The following is a 20,266-nucleotide window of genomic DNA, read 5'->3' on the forward strand; positions in this document are numbered from 1 at the left end:
AGTTTTATTCTCCAGATGGCTTGGAAGTTTTATGACGGCTTTTCGAGCTCTTCAATGTGACAGTGGAGCATGTTTAGCTGCCGTTAGGTGGGCATATTAAATGTCTTCGTGCCCCGGCCGTTTGTCAGTTTTGGATTTCATCTTTTTAGGGTGGTCCTTGGTATCCCCCCCTCCCCCCAGCAAGAGGAGTGCACTCGAGAAACAATTTCAGATTGCACTCAAAGCTAAATGGGCGCTCAAAAAGGTGACGATGGGTTTAAGCAGCCGAGCGGACATGTGTGAAATATGATATGCTCATTAAGGCTCTTGGTCTGGCCTGGTCTTTTGCCCATCCAGCCATCCGAGAGCCACGCCCCCTTTTGCCCCGGCCCGCCCAAGGCGCCACGTAAGTCAAGTGCATAAATAAACGACTGGCTGCCTCTTAATGAGAAAGATGACGAGGGTGATGCGGCGTACACCTGCCGCACGTCTGCGTTTGTGATATATCATCCGGCTGCCGGTACCCAGGCAAGGACACCTGCCAGAGAATCCTCCTCAGCCACCCACCTAGCCACCCATTCAGCCACCCATCCAGCCACCCATCCAAGTCACCCACTCAACCACAGCTTTGAGTGAGAAATGTAAAGCAGTGGGGCAAGCGGGAATCTGTTTCTGAGTCAATTGGCTTTCATGGCTCCTTCTTGCCTGGCAAATCTTTTGCATTTTTACGCATCCGATAAATACCCTGATTGTGCGGGGAATCCCAACTTAAAAGTATGTACGGAATTTGTTGGAATTTCAGGATTCGTTAGACAAGAAAACAGAAATCAAAGTTTGCATTACGAGGAAAAGCAATGGTTGGTAATGAGAAGAAATATTGTACCGATAAGTTGTACATTTTAAAGGGGTGCTCTTTTTATATTTATTAATTTTTAATCATCAGCAAGTTATCTTTCTTTAACTTAAGTAAAGAAAATATATGGTATTCCATATTTTACTACGTTTTTCCTTTCAAAAATATACAAAAAGTTGATCATCCCACCAAACATACGAAAACATAACAATCATTTTGTACCTACATCATATCATGTTGAAACACTTTCTTGTAAGATCACTTCAATAGAGTATATCAATCTCACTCTATCGCACTTCAGCCAGCTATTCTGGTTTCCCCCTTTATTTTGTCTTAGTAAGATTGTTGTTACAGTGCGTGGTCAATCGGCATAATAAATCATTATAACGCCCACTGGAGCCAAAACTCCGATCACCGATTAAGTCATCATCAGCACAGGGCCAGAAGACCAAGAGGGAAAATAAGTGGATAAAGCGACTTGGACAAGATCGAAGCTGGAAACAATGCGTCGCCTATGTAGTCGTCATCATTATTGGCGTGCCCAAAAGTAGCCTTGGGGTCAGGGTCGGGTTTGGACCTGGGTTCGGGATCGGGTTCTCTGTTTCTCGGGTTCTTCGGGGTCTATTGACGCAAGCCAAGCGCCGACGGCGGAGCTTATTTAAAAACTAATAGAGATTTAATCTGTTTGACTTAGCAATGAAGTCATTTAGAATGTAAATATTGAACCGAGTAAAGATCGTTACGGCAGCGTTCTCGAATGGATATTTACGGGTTTGCAAAGGCGAGTCTTAAACGAAGCACAAACTGAGATGGGAAAGGTTCTCAGTTAATGTTCGAATTTGACTTGATCAGGTGGTTTAAATTATATATACCTCAAGAATGATCTTCGGCCTTGCATTGAGTTAGAAAAATTATTTTAGAAATTGTCTATAATAAGTATTCATTATAAAATTGTTGTTTGAGTTTCTGTTAATCTGTTTAAAAAAGTGAATTTCTTATTTAGTTCGATATTTTAATAGAGTACCTTGAGATAACTTAGTTTCTCTTCAGTAGGATTATAATTAAATTGTAATAAGTTTCTGTTTCGTCATATTGCCAGTCGATATATCCGTTATTATCTGTCACTTCCTCCATTGCGGTTCTTGTCTAACACCGATTGCATTAAAATTTCTCCCCCGCCAAAGTGGATTATGTTTCCTTTTCGAATTTCCCATCTATTATTACCGCCTGCCTTCAGGCACCTGTTGAACTCACACCGATGGCAATATTATTTACCTACATCTCAATCTCCGCCATAATCATAATATTTACACCTTTCTCCAACGCCGTTGTGCGCTGTTGGCTTCCGCTCTTCAATGGAGGAAACAGGATTACTCAAATGCAAATCAATTGAAAATACAAATAGAAAATTTGCCTGAGAGCAGTGGAGCAAAAGGTAAACTTTATTATAAAGGAAAAAACACCGTTAACAACAGCAACTATACACCCACAGGGAGTTCGCGCCAAAGTTGCCATTGTAGATACACGTAGAAAAAAGCTTACTATCATTTTAGTTTTAAAAGATGTTATAATATTTGTAAGGTTTAGTCATAATAATTTAAATAATATATACTAAACTCTTAAAATAATTACAATATGGCTTATTACTAACTAGAATATACTATGAAGTATTACTGATTCTTTTACGGAACTTAAAAAAGTTGCAAAAGGGTTCTGCTAATATTTTCTTTCGGTGTCTTTTAGTTGCAACTAGAAGCCTTGCATTGGTCTCGGCCTGGTGTGAATTTATTGCTTAATCATGGGCCTTTAAAGCGGCACAGCTGAAATGTAAATAAAATGCAAAGGCAGTTGGGTTACCCAGAGGGTTTTGGGTTCGGTTTTAACAAGGTGAGTGCTTGTCTAACTGGACGCGCTCCGTTTTATTTGCTGGCCGTATTCTACGGGATTTTCCGGGTAGGCGTTGCTGGTAGCAAAGGTGTTACGAGAAATAAAAGAAAAAAAAAAGTTGTAAATTTGTGGCTGCAACTCTGTGTCGTTTGTTTTATTCGCCGGTTAGACGTGGGCGGTGGGTAAACGCTGCAATTAATATGAGGCACATGCAACAAGAGCAGCACCAACACGAGCAGCAGCAGCAACACGCGCAGCAGCAACACGCGCAGCAGCAACATGTACACCAGCAACATGTTCGATTCGAACGAGCAAGCCAACCTAAAGCTTGGGTCGTCAGTCTAAAAACGAGTTTCATCGCGTTCGGTTGACCGACTCGCTCAATTTTGAGTTAATTTTTTGGCCTGGCCCACTAAAAAAAAAAAACAAAAAACATAACAAATCGAAAACAAAGCCTCTTTGCGCCCCATTAAACAAATGCTAAATTAGTCCGTTGTGTAAAGGTGTAATACCATGATTTTGTCATAATTTAACTACCGCAAAACCCATTTATTTGTGTTAGTTTTAACCTAATTAGTTAAGCAAATTACCGACGTGTTTGGTAAAAATATTTTTGAAAAATTCTTCCCCAAAGTGCAGTGTTTGTGTTTGTGCGCGCAATTGAAATCGTTTGTAGAACGGTAACAGGTAAAACAACAAATCAACAAACAAACCAGCCAGCCAGCGAACGATGTCGGTGAATATAACCATTAAAATGAAGTTAAAGTTGCTCCCGAGCTGCATACAAATGGAGCTGTAAGTAAGCAAACAAACATTTCCAGCTGGTAAGTTTCAATTGCCTTTTGGGCTTTCGTTAAGGCCGGGGTGTTGACCAGATGTGGAATAAATCATAATTAGAGCGGGTTTACATTTCGAATTGGGTTATGGGTACGACGGAAAGCCCAGTGTGGGAAACTAGGTAAATTGTCTTTGTTTGTGGAACTATTTCGAACTGCGTTAATTGTGTCTTAGTGTTTGGTATGCATATCCATCGCATTAGTGGCTTAAATAGGCTGAGATAAGACTATATAATAGCTAAAAGGATTTGGTTAATAGGTTTTTATTTGTGTAATGCGCTTTAAAAATAAATCAAATCTTATTACTTTAAAGTCAAGGACCATTTCTACTTCATTTCTTCTTACTCGTTAACTTTGTAATTAATTTCTGTCAACATTTTAGCAATTTTTGCAGCGAGAAAGTTGTGGGGTTGACAGTTTGTATTACGAGTCAATTTTGGCTTGAAGCCATGTCAGGTAAAATTGTATCAATGTATCTCATATCCACATGAGAACCATTTTCGCAGTTCATACCATTTCCAGGTAATACACTTTGTAGTCTTGTTGAAGCCGTTAGTTCTGGTTTGGACTTAAGTTCCTTGACTCTTAAGTACTGTTCTGTATTATATGGAACCAAGCCGCAAAATTTTCAGTGTCTGTGGAAATTATTTCTTGACAGTTGCTAATAAACCTGCCTACTTCATGGGCACCACTCGCAACGGTCATTACTCATGCCAAATCTTCTGTCACTTCACACCTTCTCCGGTTAATTCTACGGTCAACTTGTCAACACCATGCGAAGTGGAGTCTGTGTGCGTGAGTGCCTCTTAAGCCTTATGCAACAGCTCAAATTAGCCATGCAATTTGTACTTAACTATTTACAGCGTCTTGCAGCGAGTGAGTGTACTGGCCTGGAGATTGGGGGGTAATGGCTTCTTTGGAGCACTCTCTTTTCTACAGAGGCGGGAATAATAAAATGGCAAAGGACTTGAAGAGGACAAGCGACAAGTTTATCACTTGTTAAGCCAAACGCTGCAGACATGCACCCAGCCTCATCCTGAATCTTTGCCCAGACTGGGACTCCTATACCACTACTCCTATTCCTGTTCCATCTGAAGACCCCGCTTTGAGAATCCGATTCCAGACGACGTCGGCGTCGGCGTCGAGTGGCAGGCCCAGATGGGCGCGGCAGATAAGGAACTGGGCCCAGACCCAGACCCAGACCCAGAAGACCAGTCAAAGAATAGGGCGTTCTGGGTCCGATGCCATTTGCATGGCACTCGCTTGAAGTGGGCCACTCTGGGCCCGGATGAAAGCGGATATCAGAGCGAATACACAGAGACAAGAAGTGAAGTGTTTGTGTTACCCAAACCTATTTATTCATCTACGACTAAGATTCCCAGGGCAAAGAAAGTGCGATCTTTTGTTTTAGATTTTCCCAGTAATTTAAACGTAAATATTAAAAGTGAAGAAAAGGTTACAAAACGCTTTAAAACAAATTAAGATTTTATATATAAATATATATCACTGACGAAAATAATTTCAATCAAATGAAGTAGCAATTTATACCTAAAAAATATTTAAGGATGTTATGTAAAATGTATAAAATCTCCGTAATAGCTGTAAGGCGGAAGCTTCAAATAAAAAAGTTATTTTACCATCTACCATTTTGCTATATTATTCATAATATCAATTTGAAGTCAATGGAATGCCATTTTAGGCAGTTGGGACTTAAACTTAAATCCGAAAAGATGGTCTCGACCTTAATGGGAGTCCCTCGGAAAGTGAATATCATCCACAACCACTCACCCAAAAAAGTGGAAGACGCAGCTGGTCCTCTTCCTTTTAGGCCATTCAAATAATGGCTGCAAATTGTTGGGTGACAATAAAGAAGAGCGGCAGCCACAAGTGTAGAGTCTCAACAAAGCAGCCTCCATCGGCTATAAATAGTCGGAAAAGAGTCAGGAAGCGAGTGTCAACTCAAAAATTACGTATACGCAGACGTCAATGTTCATCGATAGTGCAACTTGAGTGTGCCGTCGTTTCCGCTTTGGAATCGATTGTATTGACTTTTCCATTTTCCAATTTCATATCAATGATTGCTTCGAGCTGCGGCAACCTTGTTTATGATCATTTAATTGACACGCTACCTGGCATTTGGAACTCTTCTGGGAATATAGCCATTTATTGAGGCCATGGGCCATAATTGATTATCAGCTGGGTAAATTGTGGAAGTCAACAAAGAAAACCCCACTGTCAAGATCGACGAGACAGGAGCTTTCAATGTGTCCATTGTTTTGGATAATAATATGTAAAATTGCGTATCAATGTCAGTCAAATGCAGCATCCATTTCGGATTTAATTATAGTGTCTGTCCATAAACTTCAAATTCAAAGCAAATGTTATGAATGTGCAAATATGTCAACAAATATTCCATCAGCTTGTCAGTAATGAAACTGAGAAGATAATTGAGAATTAAGTCTGCACTCTAAATAATAATTTATGGAAGTCTAAAGAATATGTTGTTGTATTAAAAGACATGTTATTTACAAGGTAATCAATATATTTTTTACAATTTAAGTTGATAAATATTCTAAGTGGGTTCAATAATTAGAAGGCAATCGGTTACTCTTCTTTCGCTTAATCTACTCAAGAGCTACTATTAAAATCCTTCACCACTTCATACCACTTGGTTTCAAGAGCACTCTGTAATTAACTCTTACAAATCTATTTTCCTAAGAAGCTTGACCAATTAGCATTATTAAAGGAAGGTCTTGTTTCAACGGTAAGAGTCTTCCTTCTTGTCAAGCTGAAGGAACAGGTGGGTAAACAATGTTAGTCACTCCTTTGGATCCGCCCGAGGTCGTCACTTTGATTTGCACAAAGTATTTGCTGGACAGGACAACAATGGAATTGCTTTTACGCAACTTTAATTAGCAAGGCAAACAAGATGTCCTGGCAAGCCAGGATGTTTTACCTTTGATTCATCACCTGACCCCGCCGGCAAGTCCTTTGGATGCCTCTTTTTCCCTGACTAACGTTGACAATACGGCAGAGGTCGGGGGAAATTGTGACACAAAAAATATGCCAAAACACCGACAGCGTTGAAATTTAATTAAAATGTTGTTGGCAATACCATGAAACTGTCGATATGTAAAATTGCTTCCTTTCGGGCAGATGCTGCGTATGCGCAATTTTTTGCCTATTACCAGCAATTAAAATGGCTATCTTATTAGCTGCTTGCTAATTGAATTTTTAGCTTACCCTGGGGGCCTATGATTTTGGCAGTCGTTGACCTTTTTGGTTTTTCCTTCCGCACGTGTCCTGCAAAATTGATAGGCCATAAATATTCGTTATGTCTGGAAGCAACAGTTTGGGCCACAGAGCATAAACATAAAAGGGATGCCGGGCTACGGCTCCCTAACTTCCGTCTTATCCCCTTTTTTTTCGGAGTTTGTCAGCCTCAATTGTAACTCAAACAAAAAGCTTAACAATGAGCACGAAAAGTTTTGTTCTTGCGAGATTCCATGTTATGCTTCATTAATTTAATGCTGTTTTCACAATAAATTTCCCTTCTTACCATTTCGGTGCCAACAAAGAGCACTTCGGACACGCTTATGCAAATCCCAAAGAATTTACATTCCAATTTTTCTTCATATTTCGACGGCTTCCTGGTTTCCGGCGAATTGATTTCGTGGATAACAGAGGTCTTCTAAGAAATTCTAGTATGCTCACGTGCATAATTTATGCTTTATGCTAGTAGGACTGTAAGTTATTAAAAATAACATATTTTTCTTCTTTTATCTAAACACCAAAAATGCTTATCAGGATATATATTGTAGACACTATATTATTGGTTAGGAGGCTGCAAATTCCTTTAACAAATATATGACCAATTTTGAATAAGAATTTTGGAAACAGGCTTACATAGATATTTTTTTTTTGATCAACAGATTAAACCTTTGAGCAAATCGGGCATTGTTGAAATTTATTTAGCATGAACTTAACATGCCAGAGTTAACCCTTTTTAATAACAAATGCTTCTGGTGGGGGTTAAGTGGGGTCTCAGACCCATCAAACGTTTTTCGTACTCCGCTTGACTGACTGCCTGTCACGATTTCCTCCAGAACTTATGACTGTGTCAGGTAAACGACATTGCGAAAACATGAACTGTGTGCTCACATAAATGGTTGCGGGTGATGGGGCAGGAAAAACAAGTTGTTTAAAATTGTATTAAGGGAACTCCGGCTGGAATAGTTTGGCCCTTCTATGAATACATGTACATCATTGGAGCGTGAGGCTATGAACCGTCATCCCAATCCCAATCCCAATCCCATTCCCGTGGAGTTGGCACTCTGTCACGCTTTGATTGAGTTTAGCCGAGCTTTCCAGCTGCCAGGGGGTCCATCAATCAATATCGAAGCTACTGACCTCCCGGCGGAAAAACGGTTGCACGTCTTCCGAGTTCTGTGAACTTTTTGAGCACCCTAACTAAAGTTTATGATATTTATATGCCTTATAAGTATTATAATTCAATATTCGTGTTTGCTCAATAAAATTAATTAGCAGAAGGCCAGTTGAGCAAGCCAGCATAACATAATCGGTTGCAAAATGCCTCAATTGTAAGAACTTATATAACAAATTCTAATTTCCACGGTACGAAAACCTCTGCATTTTTGTACTTACGAAATATTAAACTTTAAAGCGAATTATATTAAATTTAAAAATATTAACGCTTAAGTTTTGAAATAAGTTCTCCAAACTTCACTATCATCTTTAATAAATAAATACATAAATATCCCCCAAAGTTACCAAAAATTCTTGAGATACATCTTTCAAAGTCTTAATATATTTTAATCGAACTTATAAACTGTGCCTTTTCTACAAATTATGTTCCAAACATTTTTTGTTATATCGCCATCACTTAGAAGACCCCTTCTAATGGCAGTTCAGACTGTTGGCAAACTCGTGAGCCAAGTTGTTGGCCATGTTGAGTGTAGTGACTGCACTTGCAGTTTATTTGGCCAAAAGCTGGCATTCTCGATATTTGCCTCCTGCCGTTGGCTGAATGTTTGGCAACAGCCAAAACAGCCAAACAATTGCCCAACAACGAGAACCTTTCTCCCCGAAAAAGATAGGAGTGCAACAGCAGCTGGTTTTTGGTAAGGGATTTCGCAGAGGGTCATGGAGGCAGGGGAATTGTAAATGGGAATGGGCTTGGGACTGGGCTTTGGGTTTGGGTTTGGGTTTGGGCCATGGGCATTCTAGCGGAACTTTGTGTCGCATTATGCCGTGTTTCGGGTTGTCGGTGGATGTTGCTGCTGTCGTGGCTGCATGTTGCCTCCAATGTTTGGTTACAATTGTTTTTGAGCATTTTTTTTCTGTCTGTTTTGTTGGTAGTGCCGGCTGCCAGCGACATGCATAGATACATAGATACAATTGTATCTGTTAGTGTTCTCTATGGCATTCTGCACACACATACTAATTATGTTTTGTTTGCGCTTGGCTGCCGGTTACAGCACCCACCCTCCCCCTGGCTAAAAGCTTTTAATTATTCCTGTGTCACATTTCAGTTTTGTTTTATCAATAAATACGTAGGCCAAATGTGAGCATTTCAAGTGCACAGGTTCAATACGTAATGAGCAAAGCCAAGGCAGGAAATTCCCAAAACATGTGTATGAAGGCCAACAGATAATTGAGCGGGCCAGAATCAAAAATGAATGGCTTGTTTCTGTATTTAATAGTTCAAATACTGATTGTGTTTTGCTATAAAATAGTGGAAATATCATTTATCTTAATAAAAATTATTTATATAAAATTTCGTGTTAGATATTAGGTTTAATACGGGATGTTACTTAGCAATTTGATAAAATGAAAGATATATTAAACATTAAACAAATTTCTTGTTGGTTTTGGTTATTTTTTTTTATCGCTTAACAAACATAAAATGCTTATTGTTTTTAAAGTATCTAAGTGCTATTATTTTGAGCCCAATTGTTTGCATAGCCTAGCAAATATCATAAAGAGCCTGCAAATTATTGATGTTGCATTAGTTCAGCTAAAATCAAGTTTGTTCGCATTGAAAACTCCAAGTTATGTTTCCCCAATGAGCAAGCAGTTAGGATAGTTTACTGAAATTCTTTGAACATTTTCTTCTGTACTCCGACCAAATGCTGCTAAGTAATCCAAGTAAGACCCTTTCGGGGTCGGGGAAGTTTCTTACGAAAGCCGTCAAGTACATGGCCATTACCAGATCATAATCAGATTAATTAAGACGGAATACCAACCGAGCATTTACGCAATCATAAGCCATGAAGTTTGGGGCTATTTCACGTGATAGATCCATCAAACTATATTTTGCTTCTTATGGACAGTGGCATATCCAAACCTACGACAACTTTGAGATGCATTCAATGGCACTGAGACCATAAAACTTTACCGCCTTGTTTGATGGACCAACTTGATCCAAAGGCTTTATTGTATGGGAAATAACTTTATGGATCACTCAAGCGACTGAGGCGTTCAATTAAATGGAGGGCACACGAATAAGACGGTCCATAAAACGATGAATGAAAATGACATCAGCGAGCCGTAGGGAAAGAAAGAATAAAATGGACGCGAAAAGAGGGCAAAGATATGACGGGCTGTTCTTTTTTTCTGGGTTAATCAAATTTAGTCGTGGCATTCGTTGTTTCCCTCACTTTCACGGGGTAAAAAACAAATGACGGTGGGCCATTAAGCACCTGTGTTCTCGTACTCGTACACACTCGGGTATGTGGTACACATATATCTTGCAGATACGTTTCACGTGAGTTCCGCAGATACCAGAAGGCACACGCATTTTACGTTAATTACATGTCGCTACATTGTCGGGCTTTGTAATTATTTTGACAGCCAAACCGTTGCTGCTGCCCCTTTTGTTGTATCTTTGCATTTCAAAATCCGAGAGTTACAGTTACATTCGTTAGCTGTTCGTTGATGTTATGTTTTTTCGTTCTTTTATTTTACAATGTCGAGAATCTCTAAAATCCCCCCAAAATCCCCATAACACATACACCATGGCCCATACCCCACCTTCAATCCTGGCAGCCAGTCAGTCAGTCTGTCAACAGCGTTTTGTTTAATGAGCTTTTTACGAGCCGTGCAATGAGTAGATACATCCCAGACCCACAGAAGATACAGATACAACGAGGCGAAGTTGTTGTCGAGCCGCTGAGTACCCACACATGACATCTACAGTTAGGGCGGGACGTCAGGCCCAAGGCGAAGATATGTGAGCTGGCCACGTGGGTTGGCATTATGTTTCTCTGTTTTATAACTATTCCATTACTAAGTAATCTGAACCTATATCTAGGGGCAATTTCAACACCTAACGGTCAAAATACATTTTTGAAACAAGGGCTCCCTTGATTACCTGGAATATTACAAAGATCTCTGAAGTGCATTCAAGACTGCAGAAGTTTTAAAAATAAATTATCTTAGTGTCATAAATTTTAATGTACAAATTCAAGAAAAAAAAAATTGGGATAAAGGATTGGATTAAAGAAATATTTTTTATTAGAGGAATAATATATGATGTAGTGCAGATATGGTCGTACAGTCCAAATAATATATAGCTATAGCATAATGTTAATTGAAATTTAATACTTTTATAATTCTGACCTTTAAATTATTTAAGGACTATTTTTAACTAAACTATTAGAAATGCAATAAAAACGGTAGTTGAATTGCAAAGTGTTGATACAAACTTGCACAAATGGGGCTAAATATCACCTACCTAATAAATTAGGAACATAGATTTATTCAGCTGCAATATAATCCCAATAAAATGTCGAAATCTGCTATGCAATTGATTTATGCCAGCAAATAGTGGCACAACTAAAATTTATTGAGCAGCAAATAAATATTAATATTGTTATGCAATTCCGCCGTTAATGGTGTATAACTTCTTGGTAAGCCCTCGGCAACTACGAACTTGGATTGCGCGAAAATCAAAGCATAGAATTGGTTTTTGAGGTTTGCAGAGGACTCTGGTAAAAGGCAGTCAGTTCTTAGCCTGTTCTAGACGGTTCTTCACTGTGATGGAAGCCGTATGTACGGAATGACAGCCAAACATCAAAGACGCTGCTCTTCAGCCAAGTGCGAATGCAACTGGGATGATGATGACTACGAGTTGGCAATGAAAAACCGATGTCTGCGGTTTTTGCCATATTTGATTGACTGCTTGACTAACTCTCTCGACGAGCATTGCACCCGTGGTTTTTTTTTTTAAATCATTTCTAGTTTGGGGACGAACGCGTGCGCGTTACGCTTTCGGTCAAGCAAATCGGAATAATTGCCCAGAGTCGTATATATATATATAAATAAATTCGTCGTCATGACGAATAAATGCATAAAAAGCGAGACGAGTTGTATATTCGCCAAATAATTTGCATAAGCGGCACCGGAGAAACAAAAAAAAACTACTTCAATATCCGTTGATCGCAGCATCGCCGAGCGAGCAATTGTATCTGCCAGATACATCTACATTTGTATTTATGCCCCAGTCGACGACTGCATTGTCACATCTACATATCCCCAACTGTATTTGGTTTCCATTTACGAGGTTGTTGGCGCTACCGAATGCCCCCAGTCTGCCCACAATATCTCCAATGTTATTATTACTCCCCCAGCAGTCAATATGGTAATCAAATGCTGACATATCGCGGGAAGCCATGCGTTATTGCTAGACTTGGCTTTATTATGAAACGATATGTTGTCCTATCGGTCCTTTGAAGCTAATTATTTTCGGAATTTGTAGTTAATATATTATTATAAGCTAAGTTTAATAAATTACTTACTTGGAAAACTCATTTCACGGTATCAAAAGGGTTATTTTTAATTTCCCTAGAAATTTTCTGCTACTTTAATGAAAAATTTAAATGAAACATTTACAATTCTGCAGCTGTTTTCCCATGCATTTTGCTACCAGGTCGTAATGCTTTGGCATTAAATATGAAAAATCAATTTCAGATGCTGGGCTTTGGCATAAAAACCGCAAAACGCTCGACCACAGATACAAGACCTTACACATTCACGTGTCATAAAGTCTGAAGAGCGGCGAACGCGAGGAAGAATGAAAATAATACAAGCTTATGCATTGCACCCCTGGACTCATAACGGTTTCATTGTTAGTCGAGGAACATTGCACATAAACATAAAAAGCATGAATACACTCAGAGAAATGTGCTTGAGATTATGGTATTACAATTAAATGAAAAGTAAAGTGGCGCTATAAAAAAAAATAAATGCTGAGTTAGATGGAATGCAAAATATACGTTTAAGGTTTAACATTTAAGAATCCCACAAAAGAAAAAAACATTAAAAACCATTTTTTATAATTTAAGATCCTTATTTTGTAATTTACTTTTAGTAGAAGGGAATTTTTTTTCTTGTATCCCAGACATTTTTTTTATTTTTAACGTAAGAAGTATTACATAATCAAATCGATAACAACTTAACTTTCTTTTCTTCATAAAATGTTAATAATACAATTTTTAAATATTTTATATTCTTTAAAATCGAGTATCATGACCTCACAAAATAAGTTTTTGAGGTTTATGGAAAAGTGTCGATTGTATCATGGCAAATATTTTAGAAAACTAATGAAAAGAAAAATGTTTTCCCCGTGTATATGCATATCCATTGGCCGGAGGGCAAGTCAAGAGCTTTTGTGGAGGAGAAGGCGCAGGAGTCGAGGACCTGCAGTGGTGCAATGTGTGGTCTTGTGGATGTGGCCCAGCCTGAATCCCTCACGAACCACCCTCCCCTGTTTTTTTTTTTCGTACCAACCCCTGAGTTTCCTATTAACGCTTAGGTTGAAACGAAAGTTTTTTCTTCGGCTGGCCGATATTTGCATAAAATGTGCAACGGCTGCTGGCAGCTTGGGTTACTTTTTTAATTTTTTTTTTGGTTTTGTTTTATTTTATTATTTATTTATGCAACCGCCTCGTTTGCTTTCCATGGGCCAGCACGACTTGCACGTTCCTTTTCGATTGCAGGTTGCTGTAATGGCATTTATTTGAAGCCTAGTCAAGTGCTTCGTAAAAAAGTTGGAGGCAAATTAATGAAGTTCTACCATCCTGATTAAAACTTTGCTCTTAACCTTGCAATTCTGCGTGCATGAAGCTGTGGGAAAAGTTCTCTTCCGGCACATTACCATTTCCATCAGTGAGATCTCTTGGTTTCTTTTTCCCCCAAAGCCTCTCCCATAGTTTAGCGAGCGATTTCCATTCAAATCGAGGGGTCCGCCCTCATCTGAGATTTGACCCAGTTATGCCCCGCCTGGGATCACGATTCAGAGATTTATTTTCCCATTTTAATTGTAGTTGCTTTGGCTTTCTGTTTTGTGGTCATCAGTTTTTCTTCACTGCCTTGGCTTTAAACCGGGCAGATAAATAGCCAGAAGGCTGCTTTATTCAAGTTGCTATTGTTATGAATAAAATTAAATATTTGAAGATAGTTTTTGTGTGGCTTTGTCCAGGCTGCCTTTTTTTTGACTGGCGGGGTACCTAGATTGACAGAGATAAATAGAGAAATGAAATGGGGCAAATGCTGGAAAAAAATACTTTATTTTATACATCTCTTTTGGAAGATGAGTTTTCATGAAAATAGCTTTGGTCGAGACAATACAATTTCGCTTTTTATATTCAACTTTACATTTTCCTAATAATAAAGTATTTGCTCGTCAAACAATTTTCCCACTAAATGCCAGAGATGTAATTTATTGATTTTACAATAAGTAAATAAAGAATTGCTAAGTGTTCACTTCAATGTTTGCATTTTTAATAATTCCACTATTGGTGCTAAAACAATATATATATATTTCATGTGTTGCGGGCAAAAAATTAAATTAAATCATTTAATTATAAAGCTGTTTGCGGATTTTCAATTAAACATAAACAAGTTTTATTTATTTATTTAAAATAGTTACCCGAAACTATACACAATAAGTGACTTTATTATATTCACAGAGATGTGTACCATAAATAGTTTAAAAAATGCAATTAAAAACCCAAGATCCGTGCCAATAAACGTAAACACATAAGTGGTTGTTAAATTGCCATTGTTTTCTACATTTTTGTCCACCAATTTACCTTGAACAATTGCAGTTGTTTATTTAAGATCCAAAAATAAACAAAATTCGGCTCACACAGCTGGAAAACGAGGTAAAAAGTGAGGAAAAATCATCCGCAATGGCCCCGGCGAACTTGAAACTGGCAATTGGATCTGCTGGCCCCAGTGCTTAATCAAGTGTGAAATCTTTAATCAAGTCGAGTTCCCCACGACCGAGTGAATTCCCAGCTGCCGTCGGCCGAATCCCAGTCCCAGTCGCAGTCCCAATCCCAAATCCCAAACCCAGTTCAAAATCGCAGCTCCAGTAACGGCTCCAAAAAGCCGATGCAACGCAGCTGTCCGATGGCTTTTCAGTTAGCCTACCTGGTTTGACCTTTTTTTTTGTGTCCGGTGCTCAAGTTGTTTTTTATTATTGGATTCCCCTTTTCGAGGAGCCCTCCCACGCTCCCAAGCCTGTCAATTAAAAAGCCATTCGATGGCCCAGGCCCTGAACTGCACGACTCGTTGCCAGTTGGCGATAAACAAAGCTGAATAAAAAATAAAAATAAAAAGAAAAACGCTTTTAACTTGTTTTATTTTCACTGGCCACTTTCGAGTGCGAAATTAAGTGAATTAGCTGTAACTGGCTGAATGGCTAAATTATTGGCACCGATATTGGGTTAAGTGACAGCCTAGGAAAGCGGCTGAGGAAAAAGTTTACGCCGGAAATTAAAATATTAACAGTTGGCAGGCATTCAAAGAAAAAGTTGTCTCATGAATATGCAGGAGAATAATAAACCAACGTCTTTTTGATAGAAGTATATTTAGATTGTCACTGAGGTTTACAAAAATATCTTTTTTTTAACTATATATATATATTTATTTGCTTAAAAAATGTACAATTTTTAATTTAATAATTTTTCTTGGGAAGCTAGTATTTATTGATTACTCATATTATTTCTCTGTCTCATAAACAGGTTAAATAGATTTTTTGTAATTAGTGAAATTTTTTTTATCTGGTATCTTAAAGATATGCTCTTTAACTTGTGAGTCCGTTTACGTATTTTCTTGCATTTTCAAGCTTTCAAATAAAATGGTGGATTTAAGTAAGCCATGCAGCCTTGACTTAAGTTGAAAATGCTCTGCGATTGGCAGACTCTGATGGACTCACTGAACCACAAAGTACTTTCATTCCTAGACAAGCGAGTAAAGTGTATCCCAGTGTTCTTTAAAAAGTGACTTCGTAGAATCCTTGTAATGGCCGAAGGATTTTCTTGTAAGAATCATTTTTCATGTAGAAGTTTTCCCAAGCCACATCGTTATTCAAATCCATAGCTTAAGAGATTACTTCGGCTAATAATCATTTTCATCCTTTCTCTTTGCAGTTAATGATAGGACGGGCAAAGCTTCCAAGAAGTGGAGGTAAGTCGAAACATGAAAAGGGGCTGTTCAGCACCACAAAATACCCAAACACACACATTCACACAACCCAAGGGACGCATCGGTATCAATCTTAATTTATAACAAATTTAATATGGTTGTTTCGCAGTCGAACACCGAATTCCCCTGTGGAAAAGCTGAAAAAGCGCCTACACATATGCTGCGTATAACCAATTCGATTTTTGGCCCGCCCTTGCCCTTTTCCTGCAAATTTGCTGCAATGTGTCGGTTCTGATGGGTTTTCGGTTACCACACTACGGACCTTGGATCCTTGGATCCTTAAATCCTGTGCGTCAACGCCCGTAAATATGCCACAAAAAATATTGAAATGGGCGCCATGGAACGTGTACGGCAAAACACACTTAAGTGATTTTATGGCGCCATTCAAATGTTTTTCAAATCAACCGAACGTGAACCGCTGAAGCTGAGGTTTTTCTCTGGGTTCCATAAATTTTTTGCCAAACACCTCAGGGCATTTCCTTTTTTTTTTGTGCCTGGCCTCGTGAGAACAAGTGGAAAACGTTTACCAGCAACAAGTAGATGGAAGAGTTTTCATGGTTAAAGATGGAAAACTTCCCGATTTCCTTATCTTTGAGGCCGCCTGTCGTCGAAGGTTCTGGATTGGTTTGGTCTTCCGATTGACTGACTGACTGAGTGAGCGATTGAAGGAGTGGCTGCTGCGGCTGTGGTTAGGGTCTTGCATATTTTATCAGGCTACATTAAAGCGAGTCCTTCCAGCCTCGATAAATTATTGAGTAATGCCCTGGCCCTGAGTTCCGAAATTTTAAAATGTTCAGGAAGCCAAACACACTCTTTAGCCCCGTTAGATGCCATTAAGCTTTGTGGATTTTTCTTTGCCATTCCCAGGCGATAATTGCCTTTTCCACACTCTCCATGGCACAACTCTTGCCTCAGCGCCAGCAGATAATGTATTTCAAATTGTTTACCGTATACGCAATGTACTATACAACTTGACTTGACAAAAGTTTGTGGCAAATATTTACCTTACTCTCCCGCCCCAGCGCTAATGTATAAATAATTGCATGTCACTTGCTGACTGGGCAAACACACACTTCATTGTTTGCCCCTGCGATTTAGGGTTTCTTTTTTTGTTTTACCCCGACTTTGGTTTGGATTTGAGCCGTATATATAACGTGTGACGGCCTAACACCTAGACATAATTGGTTTGGGAGCCGCAGAAGGTCTCTCATTATCATAATCAATGGGAAGCTATACCGGGCATAATTGCCCATCCATTAAGGCTCGACCAAATCACAAAAAAACCCTAGGGTCATATTTAAATTTACTAAAAAAAAACGTAATATATACTTTTATATTATTTATGTCACATCAGGACATCAAAAATGAAACTTAAAATCAATGCACAACCTGAGGGCACAGAGAAAAAACCCAGTGTTAAATGATTCGCTGACGGAAAACTCTGGGGCCCAACATTTTTGCAATTGACAGTCGACAGCTTGTTGACAGTGTCGTCTTAAATAATGCAAACCATTAAAAAAGAATAAACTGATTGTATAAAAAATGCAAACAGCAGCAAACAGCAATTACCGCCGAGAGGCTTTATGAATAAAAGTTGGTTACGAGCTTTATGGCCGCCGAGGTTGGGAAATGTGTTGGTCAGAAAGTGGTCAGTGGCTTTTCGCCGTTTTGACCACTTTTGATCGGACGTGATTGGTGACAAATTGTGTTTAATTGACTTGTTATTTGTTAAGTTATGTGGTGGCTTGCTTTTATAACAAAAATTAAATTAACGAGGAGGCGACAACAAAGATTTTCGCATGCGCTTCGGAAGTTTGGTTTTTAGTTATTTAATTTTGGTTATGACTTTAAAGACTTAAGTCATAAATATTTAGCTGATTAATGTTCCTTTCTATAAATGCATAACTAATAATTGAACATTTCCTTTCAATGTTGCTTTAATATAGAAATATTCACATTTATTCAAATTAATCTGTGCTATCTTAAAGATGAAGGTATATTTTCCAAAGCCCATAAAAGACTCCTCCCACTACCACTAACTTCAAGGTTATTTCGGCTTCTTGATTTGGGCCTCGATTCAAACTTAAATCTGATGGGATGTCCGTGGCCAGAAAGTCGCGCCGACAAGTCTGCAAATGCGAGTTTGTCGCCCTCTGCGTGTCTGTTGTTGGCTTTGCGCCCCATAAATCACAAAATAAATTTTGCGCGTGCAAAATATATATGAAAAAACGGAAGCGAGACTTTCAGCAAGCAGAATGCAATAAAAAGTTTTTGATTTTTGTATTTGTATTTTATTTTTTATTTGCTTGCGCGCGGGTGAGCAAACTGAATCGCCAGCCTCAAACTAAAATTGAAACCCCAAAGGGAGGAGACAGAGCGGAAACGGAAGTGCGTAATGCCATACGTGACCAGACCGCGTCGAAAAACGACACTGGTATCTGCGGTTTGTCCACGGCAAGGTGCAAACAATTTTTATGATTAATTACAGGGCCCCTCCAGACCCAAAAACCTCATGAACATGGCCACGTACATGAGTCAGTGGGTCTGTTCTTTTGTTGGCAAATGAAACAATAGCCCCACACACATCTGCACTAAGAATAAAATCAGGCAGCCATAAAAATGCAATAAAGAAAAGGTTTTTCCCTTCAAAGTGTGGGGTCATTTACTTCGTCTGGCCTGGAATGTCGTAAATACTGATTACGAGGTTTAGGCGCCACATTACGAATCCGTTTTCCTATATCATATGCAGAACTCATAAAAATGTTAGGTGTAATCGTTGATCCTATTCAACGATTTTGTGAGAGCGGAAGTATCATACAATATAAATGATATCATAAAGCTTGAGGTCTTAATTTAAATATGTTTTCCATTACATGTTATGTCAAAATATTTATTTATGTCTATCAAAAGGTGTTAATATATACATTTTATACTTTTTATGCATTTATTATTCAGCAGTTTTGAAGGCTTTTAAAAGTTATGTTTGATAATAAAATGGATGCTTCTTTCTGTAAAGCCTGAAAGGCCTTTTTTGTTAATCCCTTATTACCGATTTATTTTCCTTTGTGTTGTGCTTACACGTTGATAATTTTTGGTTAGGAGTTTTAATTAAAATTAATTAAAGCGGAAATGCTGCCAAAGAGCCCTGCCAACGCCCAGTTAATTAGAAGTCATGCCTAAACTGACGTAATTGCTTGGGGGAGGTGACGATCCCCAAACTCCCCAAAACCATTTCCTCCACAAAAAACCCCCTCAACCCCGCGGATATATGTGGCAAATGTGAAAGCAGCTGTTGGCCAAATGTGCGAAAATTACGGCCAAATTGCTGGCGAAAATGACTCGCCTAGACCACGGCCATGGTCATTGGGGCTGATTTGCATAAGAGAGCTGGCGGGCTCAGCTGCAGTTTCGCAATTATTCATCCAGCCATTCGGCCAGTCAGTCAAGTCAGGCTGTTATTCCATCAGTAAGTCAGCAAGTCAATCGCAGATGCCGCGTCACATCGAGTATCATTTTCAGGTTCTCAGGTTCTACTTCTGCCCTGCAGCATCATCTCCAACTCCATCTCCAAACTCCATCTGCATCCGCTTGGCTTTTTCACTGGATTCGAGTTCTTTCACCGACTACCGACTACTGCAATTTGAATGCCCCTTAACTGTACTGTTCCAGATAAGGCCGCAATTTCATTATGCAGATCGACAGACCCACCTCGAGTCGACCCTTTGGGTTCGTTCGCCATTAACTGGGGCTAAAGCAAAAGCCTTGCGGTTTAACTGGGCCAGATGCATGGCTGGAAGCCATCTCGACGGCTTCTCAATTACTTCGCCTGGCTCAAAACACCCTTGAGAGAGCTCAGCTGATAGACAGATGGGCATTTGTCAAAGCGAAACCGTTTACAATATTGCTTTCCCTTTGAGGGAGCTCAATCTGAGCCCCATTTGCTGTCATATTAAACTTCAGATGAGTGCAAAGGCGGGAGGCAAAAATGTATTTCATAAAGAACGTTCTGCTGTGGGCCTTTAAAACAGTTTCCTTCATTACATTCTCTGTAAGATGAAAAAGCGCTAAGCTAAGACAAAGCAGCAAAAATTAAAAAGAAGAAAAACCATTGTCACAAAATTAAAAGTGACTGAGGAAAATACAGAACTCATTAGAACAAAACCATAAACAAGTTTACGATGTAAGAACTAAAACTATT

The 20,266-nt window shown here is 38.9% G+C and overlaps 1 protein-coding gene across 2 annotated transcripts in view; it reads left to right on the top strand.

Moving 5' to 3' along the window:
- Positions 1 to 3,074: 3,074 nt before the first annotated feature.
- Positions 3,075 to 20,266, top strand: part of LOC119547071 — a 46,050-nt gene continuing 28,858 nt past the window's right edge. For both annotated transcript variants that reach the window (XM_037853756.1, XM_037853758.1), the window contains exons 1-2: positions 3,075 to 3,543; positions 16,014 to 16,050. The gene's annotated coding sequence lies outside the window, so the exon portion shown is untranslated. The remainder of the gene's footprint in view (positions 3,544 to 16,013; positions 16,051 to 20,266) is intronic.

The sequence above is a fragment of the Drosophila subpulchrella genome, chromosome 2L (genome assembly GCF_014743375.2).
Source record: "Drosophila subpulchrella strain 33 F10 #4 breed RU33 chromosome 2L, RU_Dsub_v1.1 Primary Assembly, whole genome shotgun sequence".
NCBI classification, from domain to species: domain Eukaryota; kingdom Metazoa; phylum Arthropoda; class Insecta; order Diptera; family Drosophilidae; genus Drosophila; species Drosophila subpulchrella.